We start from the raw sequence: 12,916 nt of genomic DNA, 5'->3' as shown, positions 1-12,916 counted from the left end.
TACGGCCAAATTATTTGTATTAAAAATTATAAATGGGGTTAGGAGTACTCTAAACGTATTTATGGGCCCTTCATGTGAGATGAGTTCATAAAAAAGGAAATATGTTTTATTTATTTTTATATTAAGCTGACTGCAGAGGGCTCTCTCTTAGTTAGTTCGCCTTTTTCTGGGAAATAGGGAAAAATCCCGCTTACACTGGTTTGATTCGTGTAGTAGGCGTAGTAAAGGTAAAGTTTCTTGTCACGAATGGGAAGGGATCTAAGGCATTTGCTGTAGCGAGAAAAACAGAGCACTGGGCAGTAGGAACTAGGACGAGAGTTGAGCTGGCAGAAATATCGATTGAAGTTTCTTTTGTCGGCAGGATAAAAAGATGTTGCTAAAGATTTCTGGCTTACGTCCTTGAGTCTAGAAGTTTGGTATTTAAGCGGAAGCGGATATGGTTTGTATGGTCTTTTCAGGGGGTAAATAGTAAGTTTTTAAGTGAGGATGAGAATTGCTGAATGGTGATGGTAAGTAGTCAAAACTGCATCTCCTACCTTGTTGGTAAAGTTCCTTAGGTTTAGGTTTCTTAAGAAAGTTTTCAGTTAACTCTGGTATGCAAAAGAATAGGTTGTTTGGGTTTAGTAAGTGGTATTATGTTTAGAGTAAGGAGTACTGAATATGATTAGAGGTAAGAGGTCATTTAAGCATGAATCCTACGCCATACGCAATCACGAAATAAAATAGGTCTCGGAGGCGATTGGAATCCAATGGACACTCCTCTTAAAACGTTTAATACCGATCATTCCTTCTCACAAATGAAGCGTGTTTACCACTCCACCAACCAGCAAAATTTCAGCGTTGACAATTCGTCCGTTCTATAGAACATAGAGTATTAACACAACATACAAAAATTGGGCGCACTCCTGGACATGGCCTGGCAACCAGGCATCCTAAACTTAATTGCTTCCTACCAACTCTTTACTACATTATCCTGTAATCCTATTGGGGCAAAAATTACTCATATATTAGATGAATGCAAGCCGCCGTCCACAAGGGTACGTTCTTGGTCTTGTATATTATTTAGAAATGTAGACTTCCCTATACATTCCTACACTATCATTACTACCAACGCGGATGGATACCCCAATTTAGTTCAATTCCACCCGAACATTTCCAAGCAAAGGGCAATATCCACGATCGACTTGAGTTTATCAAATACTGCGGTGAGAAGGACAAGGCAGAAAAAATGTACACAGCGTACATTGAAAAACAGTCTTGTCCAGTACTTACAGTCATTAGATGCTTAGGACTGTACCTATACAGCTGACTGCCGTCCTTAACTTAACGGAAGAATTGGATAATTACGAATAAGTTTAGATTGAAATCTATTTTGACCGTCATCAAGACATACAGATTGGAACTGTGGGATGATAAATGATATCCAGTTCATCCTGGATCTTCCAATCAAAACTCCTCAGAAGAATTGTCAAGTTACTGACAATTGTACCACAAATCCTCGCTAACACGTATTGTTATTAATAACAAGTAAGCTGCAAACTAATCCCGGGATTCTGCTCCGGCGATATTATTTCAGTTGTCCTAACCGCAAAAACGGAGGGCAGAACAAAGAGCAGGATAGTTGGCTCTTGGCTAGTCCACCGTAGTTGGTGAACGACACCGTGTAACCTAGTGGAAGAAGGTCCAGGAATGTGGTTGGATGTGACGCAGCACGATAAGGTGAGGCAGCACGAACATCAGCACTAGAGGTGAGTTTCTCTTAGTCTTCATTACTGAAGAGGGTTCAGAAATAGCCAATAGCGGCGTACGTACCTTCATCACCCTAGCAGGAGCCTGTTTACGTAGTTTCGAATACGTTACGTATTGGCATGTATCAAAAGAGTCGTATTTTTCTGATCATAGACACATTAGGCTTTTACTACTCCCCCCCCCAATGCTTGCAAAATACCTTAATCCTAGAGAAACGGATTGGGTAGGATATGTGAAGTTCCTCAAACACACTAATGTAAAAATCAAGATTAGCGAGGACTTGTTCTAGCAGTTCAGGAGGTAAACTAATAAATATTCCAAGCTTTTTTTTTCTCTGAAAAGACAAGAAGAAAAGAACAAAAACCGTATGGTGGAGCAAGAACCTGGAAAAAATGAGAGGACATGTAAGAAGGCTCAGAACAAGAAGAAATAAGAAAGGACAAAAAAATTGGAAGAAGTTGTATCAGGAGGTTGGAAAAGCTTCTGTCTGCGCCAGAATTCGTAGAATATTGGCCAATGAATGTACTGAAGGACAGTTAGGGGTCATCTGAAAACCGGATTGAACTTTTACAGACATGACCTGTTGGTCCTGAACCCTTTTGTGGCATACCAAACTCCCAAAAACGTGGATCCATCAGACAAAGATTAAAAATAAGTCCTCCGTTGAATGGTAATGTAGCTCAGGGCAGAGGCATGCGAAAAAGCGTGAAAGACCATCGTGAAACTAACAGGAGAATTACTAAATCTAGGATATGCTAGGACTAGAATAGTAGTTGGACTGCTAGTAGATATTGCCAAGAAGAAGTGACAGCGGAACATGTCTTCTGTCGGTGCGAAAGTTTATTTAGTTTGAGATTTCTACTCCTAGGAGAGGAACAGCCGGGTCTAAAGAGTACATACGTGAGTCCTTGAGAAAGTTTTGGGTTCTGGTAAAAAGCCTTGATGTGGAACTCTATTCAACAATGTAGATGCACAATGGACCAATACTAACAAACTACTACCAATAAAGAGGCCGGCTCTTACTATAATCTATCTCCAAAGCCTAGTAAGGTGTTTTCTGCGCGATTCCAAAACACGAGCGCGAATTCCAATTCAAACCCCTGAGGGAAGTACACTTCGGTTTTTCAACTCTTATGTCATAGGAAGTCTTAAAAGAAGGAACAGTGACAAAAAAATCCCTCATAAGATCAGCCAAGCTGTTCCATACGGTGGTGGGGCATGGTGAATGCAGTCAATATTTGGTAAAATAATATGGATGTTGATGAACCGGTATGATCTATGAGTGAGGTTCGTTCCAACCGTTAGGCTACTGCGATCCTCACCTAACAAGTCCAGGACACTGTCCAGTGACAACACAATATTGTTGGTTTGCAATTTGTCATTTTGATGGTGACAAAACTATGGATGATGTTGATAATGGACTGCTTGGAAGCGGGGGTTTGCATTCACCAAGACCTGCAACCTTCTGGGCTATTTTACTTTTCCTTGTTTGTTGCTCAGTTCAACTGACTCGATCCTTTTCTTAAGTAGCCTTTTACTACCATTGCATTATTTTTCCCGTCTTTTCGTAGTATCATAGGTTACGTCTTTTCAAAAAAATTGTCTTCAATTTTCATTGAATTAATTTCCTTCGGCCTGATATTGTCAAAATGAGTACTATGACCATTCTTTCCCCCACTGTATGATAACTTCATTAAATTATCACATCATTGGAATTTTCAAATACATTTCGATTGCTCATGTGTTAGCTTCTGCTCGATCTGTCGTAAATTGACGATGAGTTTGTAACGGCTGCATTTAAAATCAACTTTTCTGGCACGATCAATGCTAAATGTCGAAATTTTTGTCGAAAAGGAAAAGGAAAATTGCATCTTTGCTTGGAAGTGTCCCCGATAAATGTGATAGATAGGCTTCAATATGATAAGACCCGGCAATCATGTAGAGTGGGGCCCCACCCTGCACCCACCCCCGTCCATATTGATCGGGCGAGCCGTGAGGGGTCCACAGTTCTCAAGCAGCTTCTAGAACAGGTAGAACATCCCTCGACCGACATCCCAGCCACGAAAAACCCTTTATCTCGATTTTCCCCGTATCCCTTTTCCTTAGAAACCTTTGGCTGGATATCAGGGGAAGGTAAGGAATTATGTAGTGGCGCACTGTGTAGTAGTACTGCGGGCACTTAGCTTTGCCCCTTCAGCCTCCGTTCGTCCGAACGATAAACAAAACCAAAATCTTGGCTAACAGATTAAAATGAAAAAACGGAATAATGTAAATTGGCACCACCCCAGCACCTGTAGTTCAAATTTGCTTTCAAATATTTTTCCCCCCAATTTTTATACGTTAACACATGTTTTTCTTCTGTTCATCTGTTAGTTAATAGTAAAAACACGAAACAAACTTTTGATTTTGCAAGACTCGTCCAGGAAACATAAAGGTAATCAGTCGCATTCCTTAACAGTTACTTGTTGAACTTATAAAGACTTAACACTACTAGATTACAATTTTCACTTATACACATGCGTAAGTTATGCTCACACCTTCTTGCCAGATATAAAAAATAATAAGTAAAATAAAACTCCAATCGTAAAAAGTATATCCATCCTTTCCAACGACAACTGTGGTCAGAATGAAGTTAAAACATCTACTTCTCAAGTGCACAATTTATTGGATAAACTGATGATACATAAATAATCAGTTCCAAAAAAATTTAAAGGACATAATGGATTTAAATGAAAACTTTTGGATTAAAACGTAAAAAATTGTTGTTATAAGCAATTTTGTAAATAAAAGTTTTTACTTTTAAAATGGGTAAGACTTTTTAAACCCGATACAAGAAACGTTTTCTCTCAATCGATCTCTCACTTCCACACAGCACTTTGTAGGCAGAACTTTGTCAGTAAAGAGTGCAACTTTGAGATTTCAAATTACATTGAAGATTTTATGAAATTAAAAAAAAAAAGAAAAATGAGAACGAATCATATACCATTTTATGCAACCAGCAGGGGAACAACTGTATTTGAAATTATTTTGACAATTTTAAGTGAAATAATTATTAAAACAAAACCGATTTTTAGAAATTCTGGCATTTTATAAACCTGTTCTTGAAAGAAAACGAAGTCCTGGGTTTTTCCTAATATATCGGGTTATGTTTATTACATTTCCACGTTTTAACGGATATATTTCAACCTGTTTGTAACATAAAAAGTTTTTTTTCACAAAACGCACCAGTTCTTATCTCAATATGCTAATTATGAGTATCGTAGTAAATATCGATCAAATCTGAATCTATTCGGACAACTAGCACACTAAATTGGGAAATTAACAAGTCAAAACTAGCCTTTATTCTTTCTTTATATTCCATGTTAAACCAGGAAAGATAAAAACCACCCCATAAACCAGCAGAATTCTCCTGAAAGAAGTGACGAGAAGAGCTTGAATTCACTCAACCAACACAAGTGCCGGATGCCTTGGACTTAACTCTCTGAGAGAACAAAACAGAAGTCCACATAAACATAAAAAACTTTAAATAATCCTCCATGAAGTCACTGAAAATGACAATATGGCATTAGAAAGATACAATTTGTGACCTTTTCTATGATCCAATAGAGAAAATTAAATGAAAAAACCAAATACTAATACACCAAGTTAACAAGTTTTAAAACACCCTTCACTTTTAGACATTCTACATTTAACCTAGCAAGACGAACTGTCTCAAAATATAAGGGAAAAAACGCTAATTGACGTAATGTAACTTTCTTGATATAATTTGATAATAAAATTCTTGAAGGTAGCCTTCAGTAACAACGGATACACTGAAAATACCTTAGAAGAAACAAAAGGTACAGGCAAACAATAGAACGAAAGATAACATAATTTTTAATCCAATACTATAGCACAATTTATAGTTGACAAGTAAAAAAACCACAAAATTAGAATGAACATGGCACTTCAAATTATACAGCTAAATTTCACTGCATTCCCTTTTACTATCTTCGTATAAGCCATTGATTCTTCGGCCTTCATAGGGTGTTGAATGGCGGATTAAGGATTGGGATTGATTTATGTCACGTACGAAGCGTAAAGGTTATTATGTTTCACCGAATACATAAAATTTGGGGAAATTCTGGGTTTGGATTGGGATATTTTGAATCGTTATATGTTGGTAAACTTGGCAGAACTCAAAAAATTCCAGTCTGTTGTTTGTTAGTCATATGTTTGAGTAATAATTATTCCAGGTTGGTTGCTTTTTTAGGAACATCCACAGGCATCACATCTAGCTTGTAGGAGTAGATGGAGTTATGAAAGTCTTTGATTTTTCGGTGTTAACTTAAATTCTTTCTGTTCTACAGCATTGCTCTGTTATATGAGAGGAGAGGACTAATGTAGTCACTTCATCAGCAAAAACAATAGTAGAAGTTTCGGGATGTCACACGCGCATATCTAAACCTCGTGAAACCTCGAGAGTTGCATAGGTTAGCAGAACAAGTATGGATTAACTTTCGATACAAATTCCTGGATATTGTGCCAGAACGGTAGAAGAATACACGGGGCTATAAGACCTCCGGATAAACGAATGCCTCAGGATAAGCTCCCTAACCTAGACACTTTAAAGATGTCAACTAGTGTTTTCGAAGTTCCTAGCTAACAATCTAAACACCTCAATACTTGGTACATAAATCTGAAAAAGCGTAAATAAAAAAATTAATTTTGTTGTAAGGACGTCATACAGTGTGCATCCTGAGTGTAAGTATGAGTTGATTCCTAAAAAAATATCTTTTCGCGATGACATGGAATCATGAGGAGAGCCCTCGAACCTGTTTTACGTTCCTATTTCGAGCGTCACTCCATCCAATTGCGATGCGCGTGGCATCCTCCCATTACCTCCTAAATTAATTTAACCTTCAAATTACTCCCGGACTTGCCGGATAATTAACTGGAGACGGATTAATATTTTTTAATAAACCCGTCATCGCGATGAAGAGTTATCATATTTCTCCGGTAGGCGTTGTCTCTCGGGTTTTTCCTCGATGGAAACCGCACATCAATCTTGCGCTCGCTGACAAAGGTGTATCCGGTCAGCTAATGAAATTGGACCCGACTGCCAGCCCCACCCAGTGCTTGCATGTGTACTATCATTAATTAAAGTTTCTCAATTACACAGCTGGTTTTTTCTTCCTTAAACCACGTCGACTGTAAACCTGTGTTTATGAACCAATGCTACACCACAGCACTAACTCGTGTGTTTTGGAAATGTTTTCAAAGAAAATGACAGTGTTCTTTGCTTACTGTTTAACTGGAAATGTTGGATGTTGTCAGTAGCCATTATAAAATTCGATCCTAAAATCTCAATGATTATCTAATTTTTGCTTCCGATATTAAGCAACAAGCTTCGAAAACACTTGGTGTCCTTTTTAAAGGGTGCAGGAGCATAGGATTGTAAGTTAAGTATCAACTTGTTCTGCTAACTTAGCATGTCCGACGTATTTCACTGAGGCCGCAAATTGGCAATTTGTTATTTGAAGTTAATACTGTATTCAATAAAATTATAATGGATTTTTCGTCTTCGGCTGGGTTCACGCGTTGACCGAGTGGGGATGTCCGACTCGTATAGCCACACTAGATGTCCTAGGTTCCAATCCCAGCATACCCATGGAGTTTTAATGGTGAATAATTTGGAGAAAGCATTGTGGTGTGGTTCTAACCTTTTCGTCCGCGACACCCAACAGGTTTTACACAAGTCCCTCTTCAGAACTGCTAGGATCTTGACTCATACTTCATAGTAGAAAGTTTGATATTTCTTCATGGGGTTTGCAGGATGATGAACATGTGTAGTCCTTTCCGATCAATATGGTCCAAAATATGTATATATCAAAAATGTTAGGCCCAATCGTCAAGAAATAACGAAAATGGAAATTACGTAAGCCGGACGTTGACACCAAAATTGAAAATGACTGACCCATTCTTTATGTCCAAAACGGTACATATCCATTTTTCAATTAGCCGTGGTTCATTTAAAATGCAACATTTTACAACGGGGTAAATTTATCTTAGTAATTTCCACAAGATTTAACACCTAAAGTAAACTTCGAACTTTTCCTTCGCAAGGGAGCCATTTTCGGATGTGGCCGGATCGGGAAAAGGTCCCGTCCTTGCATGAATAAGTGATCTGACCGCACAAGGGAACGATAAATCTGCATTTCAGCGCAGGTAACGCATGAATCTTTTAAAAACTTTTTCTCGGGCTTTCTCTAGAAAATGTGACACGGTTAGACCCAGGCCCACATGTAAAAAAGTGTGCACCCAAAATATATTAGCTCTTTGCTGATTAAACTGACCTAAGACGCTAAATCATCGGTCGGTTACTCAAATTGGACAAATCGACCTGATATATCCTTGGGTATGTCGAAAGGGATGACATGATTGAAAACTCCCTCATTTACGGTCGAATTAAAAACAGTTAAAAAAGAATTTTAAGAAATCGAAACATTTATTTAAGTAAAAATAATTTTATAGACGAAGAAACGAAAAACTTTCGTGCGCACAAAACTTGTCTAGCATAATAGGAGAAGTTTGCAATTTCAAATGTGAACGAGTTTTTGGGGAGGCGTTGTTCCCAGTTTGATCATCCATTGGCACCATGGCCAGCCTTTCTCACGGTTCGTGTCGGTTGTCAGCAGTGAATGCCTTTGTATTTTCTTTCGATATTACTATTGCAAATTTTAATAATTACACATAGAAGAATCCAAATCATACCTAAATACCTCATAAATTAAAATTTACAAAAAAACCGATAGAACGCAATCCGTTGTCGACCAGACCATCTAGAGATCCAAAATTTTCCCCTCCATTTAAGAAATGTTTTAAATCCCATAAACGTTATTAATTTAGCGGGGATCGTGTGATTAGAACCAGTGTTACGGCCCGTCGTGGGTGCCCATTCGTCAAATGTTGGTCGACGGTACAGAGCGAAGGTCTTGGGCAGTGCGATGAATTCGAACTATTGAGAAGACTGTTTTCTTTTGATACTTTCTAACTCCATTATTGATGGGAACTAGTCGACGAGTGTGATTTAAGTCGATTGAGCCTCTACTTAAATTACTGAATGCTCATTACCGCATACATTGATGTAGAGATGACGCCAGGTGGAAATTTAGTAAGCCTCAAGCAGTCACCACAATAACATAGCGGTTTGATTGTAAACACTGTTACTCGATCGAGACCGAAATCGGTTGATATTTGGTTTCAACGTCTTTGTTGTTTGACGATCTTTGCATGAGGGAAGACTTAACCCTTGAATGATGTGAACTTGCAAGTCACCAAATTAAAGTGCATCTGTAGATCTGTAGTCAACCGTTGAACTTTAGGAGTGTTTGGCTGACAAAGACCACATCAGGTATGATCATTTCTAACAGCTTGAGCTTGAGATGGGTTGACAAGGATTTTCTATCCTTTGCCGCAGTTCTTCAACTAAGGTTGCTGGGTTATGGTTGGCGTAGACACAGTTTTGTAAATGGCCCCACAGAAAATAATCAAGTAGAGTTAAATCGGGTGACTGAGGAGGTCAACAGTTCGGCAAATGAGGTTTTATCCATCTATCCCGGAAGTGATGACTCAAATAACGTCTCACCTGCAAAGAATTATGTGCGGGGCATCCATCAAGCTGGAGTATCATTCTTTGTCTTTGTTGCGGAGGAATATCATGTAATAATGTTGATAAAACCTGAACTGAGCACCATTTAAATCATTTTTGTAGAAATAAGGCCCTATTAATTTATTGCCGAGAGGTCCACACCAAAGGATACTATGATCCACCTGATGATGATAAGAGTAAGAAATTCTCGGATTTTCCTCTGCCCACCTTCTTAAATTGCAACAGTTTAGTATGCCATTAGAGGTGAACTTGGATTCATCAGTCCATAGGATGTATGGAACAACGTTTTCTTCAGTTTTCCAAATCGACATTTTTGCAAGGAACGTTAGACGCATGTCATAATAAGTCCCGAAGTGCCTGGACAAGATGGGAGTGATACGGCTTAAAATTATAAGTCCGGAGGACATCTCTAATTTTATTTTTTGAAAAACCTAAAACCTTTTCAACATTTCGGAGAGAGGAATTCGGATTTTCACTAACATACAGTAAAATAACATACATTAAAGTAACATACAGCTCCTCGTCGAAATTATGCTGCTGGTTTCTTTTTGCCATCACTGTGTCATCTTTTGACCAATTTCAAATCCGATTGCACCATTGTTTTCGGCGTAAAAAATCCTTTAAAATGATGAGTCGTGATGTACAGGGTTGTATTTGAAATTTTGAAGTTGAACTGGGCCTGAGGTACTCTGTACAAGTGTTCTCCAAAACACGAGGAAGAATTCGAAACTAGACTGAAAAATATTAGACTTATTTTTTGTTTTTTTGATAGCGTCATTGAAGAGAAATTCATCCGGGCCATCTTGTATATTCATCAATTAAATCTGTATATTTCTAAATATTGTCAAATAAAGAAACGAAGCGTCAAATTCAATTGACTTCATCTCACAAAAATTCCCTTTTTTCCAATACATAAGAGAATAAGTTTCATTAAATTAACAGTATGGGCGTTGCCCGTATTGCGTGCGCGTATCTACCTCGGTTATGGATGTAATAAATTTACGATGGCTGGCGTTACGATGATTTGCAGCCTTGAGAATTTTTTTAATTCTATTAACACTTATTTAAAAGTAGAGTAAATAAATTTCTGTTGGTGTATAGACTTCTGTGTAGTAGGTACTTTCCCAGAGTTACTGAAGAGAAAACAACATTACTGCTTCTTATGTTTTCTGTTAACTTGATTAAATTGGGTGCATGTTTCATAGACTGGTTTTAGGCCCTTAATGCTGAATTTCTATGTCTTAAGCAGTGCAATAGTTCGTTGTTTTCCTTGATCTTCCGATGCCTTTGGTCGGGTATGGCATGAGGGCTTGTTGTGGAAGGGTATCCTTCCAGTTAAATGTAGATGTAATAAATCAGAATGTATAGCATACTCACCCCTTGAAATCTGTGCTTATAGCACACCGGTGAGTCTTAATTCATCAACGAACTTGACTAGTAGGTCCGGCCTCAGTGGTTGCACTTCCTCTACGGTACACTGTCCATCCCAAAACACTTCTTCGGGCAAATGTGGCACTACAGTTTGTTAGTTGGTGTGAAGGTGTTTCCTCTATTTCTTTGGAAAATCTGCACGTACCAGGCTGTGATATACCAATCTTCTTCAAATGCCCATTTGGTCTGCAGTGTCCTATTAACAATGCTGTTAGGATTTGAAGTTTTTTCCTTGCTTCCTTTAATCTATTCTCTTACTTCTTCCCTTTCAAAACTTGATAGAAAGTTCTTGGATAGTTTGTGCCCAATGTTTTCTCATTTTCTAAGGTACTCATTGATAGTGTGAATCCCTATGTCACAAAAGGGCTCAGGACCTATCAGCGGTATAGCAAACCTACCTGCAAAGGCGTCGCTTTCCCTTTGCCTTCCACTCCCACATGTCCTGGGACCCCGTAGAAGATGTCTTTATTTTGCATACCTAATCTGTCTTGTTTATTTTTGCAATTTAGTGTTCTTCCATTTACATACAACTTTATCCTCAAATCCTTCCTGACAAACCTTTACTTCGAAGTAACTTAAGGCCTCACCTATTTTTCTAATTTTAGGCGGCGTCCCTCAGGGAAGCACGCTTGCTCCCTTTGTGTTTTATTGTTCAAGGTAAAAAATAAATAAATACATAGTTTTCAGTTTGGCTGTAACCTTAGATGCCTAAGAGACTAAGAAACAAGCTGACATTACTTAATAAAAAAAAAAAAAAAACTATTATACACTACCCTAATCCCTAATTTGGACGATGGCAAATTGAGCCGATCTCACCGCTACCTGTGGTGGGAATGCCCGCCAACCTTAATCCCTGATGTAAAAAGAGCCAGCGGGTAAATACACCCGGCTGAGCCTAAGGATAGGACAACGACGTCAAACCATCGATGTTCGATCTTTTAACTTATATGTATTTATTACAAAAACAACGTGATATTTGTATTTATAAGAAAAAACAATAAAGAAAAAAAATAGTGTGAGGGCGAAATATATATTTGTGGATTAAAAAAAAAAAATACTTGTATTGTGCTTTAGAAAACCCAAGTTCATTTTGTAAATAGGTTCTCGTGGAAAATTAATTTTCCTATGCACAACAACGGGTTAAAATTATCCAAAACAACGAGTTTATATACCATAAGATCCTTTGCTAATAGAAAAAAAAGATTGGTAACAATTCTACAAAATTTAAACTATATAATACGTTTTTTGTTTCTCCTTTAAAATTTGAAAAGTTGGAGATGGCCCCTTTTTCAAAATGACCGATTCAGTTATGTAGGGAGCGCAGGAAAAAAAACGTGGAAGTGGTCACCGGGCAGCGTGGGTGTTTGCAACTGGTAACTTCAAATATCGCAAATATATCGTACACAATACACAAAATCAGGAGAGATCCAATAGGGATGTGTTGTAAGTTATGCAATTATACATGAGGTAGGTATTACAAAACAGGATTCCATCAGGTCACAGTTATCAATATACGAGAATCACGAAATCAACAGCATTCAGCTCTTTGACAGGCTCAGAGCTGTGAACAGTAAAGTTCACCCTAAATGACTAATCAATAATTTGTTTAAAATTGACCGATGTGTTTTTGACGACTTTGCACCTACTTAATGTACTACTAGTTCATGATTTGTTTTATCGACGGATGTGCTTTTGATAGCATTTACACCTACATTATGTACTTATGACTCTAACGTCTTCCTTATGCCATCGGTTCATTTTACATCTCCTGGTACAAGCAGTAAAAATGTAACCGGCTCATTTTACATCTCCTGGTTAGGTAGTAAAACGATAACCGGCTCATTTTACATCTCCTGGTAAGGTAGTGAAACCATAACCGGCTCATTTTACATACCTACTTTGGTTAATTCCATGTGGTGGGCTCAATTTGACATTTCCCCCCAATTTGGACCTACGGACTTGGATTGTTCGGGTTGTTTAACAGTTCGATTGTTTAACAGTTCCAATGTTAATCCAAAATTAGTCGCACAATAGTTGATGCTCTACTCTACCGAACTCAACATACCCTACGTCCCAAAACTGGCC

At 38.1% G+C, this 12,916-nt stretch overlaps 1 protein-coding gene across 1 annotated transcript in view; it reads left to right on the top strand.

The window, feature by feature from the left end:
* Nucleotides 1-4,077: 4,077 nt before the first annotated feature.
* The window catches only part of LOC106670425, a 70,812-nt gene continuing 61,973 nt past the window's right edge, over nt 4,078-12,916 (top strand). The window contains exon 1 of the mRNA XM_014400752.1: nt 4,078-4,183. The gene's annotated coding sequence lies outside the window, so the exon portion shown is untranslated. The remainder of the gene's footprint in view (nt 4,184-12,916) is intronic.

The sequence above is a fragment of the Cimex lectularius genome, unplaced genomic scaffold (genome assembly GCF_000648675.2).
Source record: "Cimex lectularius strain Harlan isolate CLEC.00 unplaced genomic scaffold, Clec_2.1 scaffold103, whole genome shotgun sequence".
Taxonomy (NCBI): Eukaryota; Metazoa; Arthropoda; class Insecta; order Hemiptera; family Cimicidae; genus Cimex; species Cimex lectularius.
The sequence above is the reverse complement of the archived record's forward strand: the minus strand, read 5'-3'. Positions and strand labels throughout refer to the sequence as shown.